The sequence below is a fragment of the Agelaius tricolor genome, unplaced genomic scaffold, assembly GCF_023055355.1.
Source record: "Agelaius tricolor isolate 1412-34295 unplaced genomic scaffold, bAgeTri1.0.p SCAF_20, whole genome shotgun sequence".
In the NCBI taxonomy this organism is placed as follows: domain Eukaryota; kingdom Metazoa; phylum Chordata; class Aves; order Passeriformes; family Icteridae; genus Agelaius; species Agelaius tricolor.
The window spans coordinates 14,113,357-14,116,786 of NW_027269280.1; the positions used below are offsets into that span (position 1 = coordinate 14,113,357).

General features: G+C 54.7%; 1 long non-coding RNA gene across 1 annotated transcript; it reads left to right on the plus strand.

Moving 5' to 3' along the window:
* The first annotated feature begins 257 nt into the window (after positions 1-257).
* Positions 258-2,351, plus strand: LOC139598482 (uncharacterized). Its single transcript, XR_011681887.1, has 3 exons — positions 258-840; positions 1,348-1,484; positions 1,594-2,351. It is a non-coding gene; the product is annotated as an uncharacterized lncRNA (long non-coding RNA).
* Positions 2,352-3,430: the final 1,079 nt, after the last annotated feature.

A 3,430-nucleotide genomic window follows, 5' to 3' on the forward strand; every position in this document is an offset into this window, starting at 1 on the left:
ATTCTTTTGGGTTCCTTCCAATTCCGGATATTGTCATTCTGGATTCCAGGTTCCAGCTTGTTGTGTCTGATGCTTTTTCCACCCAACATACAAAGGCTGCAGAGAAACACAGTGTCAGAACAGGTATGGAATGGGTTCCTGCTGCTCTGTCACACATAGGGTGATCACATCTGTGACCATACAATCTTACAGACTGCTCCCAAGAGCTTCCTCCTTTCTCAGGGGAACAAGAGCATCCTGGAAAGTTTTCCCTCCTTGCGTTGCCATACCAGAGGCCAGGCACAAGGCAGCAAGAGCCAAGGTCAAAGCCACCTGCCAGGTGAAACTTGTGGGAATGGTTTGGAGGGATCCTTGCACCCTGGGTGAAATCCCCCTCAGACACTTGGACTGTGTAGCAACTCAGGAAGGTCCATGGGAACAGCCCTAGCTCCCAACTTCTCCTGAACACCTGTGGAGTTTTGGACCCAAGGGAAACAGGTTCCCTATCCGCCCCATGCTCATGCTGATGACTGCTGGTATTTCTGCAGTGTGATCACCCCATGCCCAGCCAGCTCTCTGAGTATGAGGGAGGCAGGTAGGCAAGAGTTACCTCCTTCAGCCAGGCCTGACATCACACTCTTGGCTTCTGAGAACTGCCAGAGAGCACTGCAGGTATGTGCCAAATGGATAAGACCTGAAGGAAGCCCCTCAAAACCTGAGACTAATCATGCCTGACACCTCCAGGAGGTCTGGCAGCTGTATGCAGGATGGGAGCATGGGAATTCCCACTGGAGAGAACAGAAGGTGGAATGGGCAGCATGGGAAGCCTGGGCTACTGGGGAGGACCAACAGATGCCGCAGGTAGGGGCAGAGACCCTCTGTGTCAAGTCACCCTGGCTGGACATAGAACCTCTCTGGGACAGGGGCACAGAGGGTGGAATTGGAGGTCAGGAAGGACCACAAAGGACTAATGAGGCATGGGGCAGGTCCCTTGGAAGGGGACCAGATGTTTCTTGAGGGCTTAGGGTGTCCCAGGGGGCTTTGGGGACTGGGGGGGGACTCTTAGGACCCCAGGTGATAGGAGTCCCTGGGGACCCAGATTAAGAGAGGGGTCTCAGATGGGGTTAGGGTGTTCTGGGGTTTCAAGGGGACTCTTAGGACTCAAAGAGATGGGCATCCCAGGGGTGCAGTTGGGAGTCACCCAGGTGCAGGGCAGGGATTTGCCTATATGTCCCGCAAGGGAGAACTCTGCAGGACAAAAGCAGTCGTCAGTCATGGTGGGGTGCCAAGTCTCCTGGCTCCCACATATCCAGGGGCCCCCCAAGAAGTTGCATCTCTGGTTTACTGAGAGTATCCCCTCCTTGGCAGATATTTGGCGTTGGAGATGCTTGGGATCCACACCATCCATCCCAGCCCCCAAGAAAGGGGGTCACTGGGAGGTGGGGGACAGCTGGAATCCCCCTCCCCACAGAGAAAATGGCAGAGAGATTCCAGCCTGGGACCAGGTGGGTGAATGCGGGACCAGGTGGGTGGATGTGGGACTGTGTGGGCACAGGGTGGGGTGAGGGGAGAGGCAGCTGGCAGCTCTGGGATGATGATTCCCTGTTGTTGCAGACACCTTTCCCCACGAGCCATCCAGGTGCTCCATGGGCTGGAGCCACATCAGACACGGAGGAACATCTTCATGTTTTTGGCTGAGAACAACCGGCGGCGGCAGGAGCAGCAGAGGCAGTTCTGCAGGTAACTCCACCGGAATGATTTTCCCATGTTCCTCTGCTGAAGCAGTCCCGGGGGACAGAAGTGGGATCTGGAGGCTGCCAGTGGGCTGGACTCCCCTGGCACCCACCTGGACACCCAACATCGGCTTCCCATGCGGGACAGAAAGTCCTGGCTGAAGACAGAGGGACCTTGATGGCAGGCCGTCCCCTTCCCAAACCTGAGAGCATGTCCTTCACTGGCAGAGTCCTACCCCACAACACCTTGTCCTGATACCTGCATGGGACACCCAAGGTCTCAGGACAACCTGGCTTTGCCTCAGCTGCACCAGGGGTTGCATCAGGGACCTTCTCATGGGCTGGAAAATCACCAGAGGCATTTCCATGGACACCTTAACGTGATCTCAGGTGGCCTGAGCCAATCCTACAGAAATTCTCTGCCTTCTGCCTGCCCGTTTGATCAGATGCCTCTCTTTCTCTCTCTCCCTCTCACCTCAGCTCCAGGTGCTGGTCCAGCGCATGAAGGGCTGTGGCTGGAGCTGTGTCTGCAGCAGAGGCTGCTGGTGATGGGGCTGGGAAGCTGCTCACTTGCAGTGGTCTACCTGTGGATGCAAAATAAATACCTCTGTTCCCACCTGGACTGAGTGGTCTAGGCCTGGTGATGAAGCTGTGAAACGGCTGGGACCACAGGGGCTGGGACAGGGAGGGGGGCCTCATGGGGAGACATGAGCTCTTCAGGAGGGTGAGAAAGTGGGTTTGCCTCTTTGCCTCCTGCTCAGGGTGGGACTGAGCAGCAGAATAGCCCAAGGTGGGTGCCATTTTTTCAGGTACCTGCTCTTCAGGAGGAAGAGGTAGGTGAGGCTCCTTCACAAGCCCTGGTCCTCATGGGGACCTGTGCCAGCCCCTAGGCCCCCCACCTTCCCCTGGTACCTCACAGGAGGAGAATCCAGACATCTGGGAGAGCTTCAGAGTGCATTTCCTGGCACAGGTGATATGGAACCAAGAGGGAGAGGTGCCTGGGGAGCAATGATCACCCATGGGACTATTGATGCCTGCTGGCATGTCACTGCCCAGCGAATTGCTACCATCCAAGTGGAGAGACTGGGAAACACTGGAAGAAGGAGCACTGGAGAGCAGTGCAGGAGACAGGGAGCAATGGAAGGGGTACTGGGAGCCCTGATGAGGACCCTGAGAGCACTGTGGAGACTGTGGAGCACTGCAGAAAGCTGTCAGTGGCTTTTACCTCCCCTGGGCCCAACATCTTCCCCACCAACCCTGGGCCTGGGTATTTTCCTCCTCCAGGAAGGGAAGGCACCAAAATTTGAACACATCCAGGGATTGCTCCCACAAAAAAGGTGTGGGGCCAGACAGGTCCTGGCCTTACCTCCCCTGGGCAGAAAAGGCACCAACACATCTCTGAGCTCTCCAGTCTGGTGTGTCGGTGCCTTTGTGAGAATGAACACCTATCATTGCAGCAAGGCTTATTGCATCCCTAGAACTAGAATCAAAGCCAAAAATCTCAAGGGTTTCGTTGCAATTGATACAGACAAGACACTTGTTTCTTTGTGCAGAATAGCCCAATTTTTATTGCACGAAGCTCATTTTTATATGGTATCAGAAGGCATCGTGTTTGAATTTAGTTGGCCAGCAACACAATGAAATTCAGTTCATTGGTTGGTAAAGGCTAGTGTATATGTCCACTAAACGTTTTTCTTTCTAGATGTGTTTACATTCTT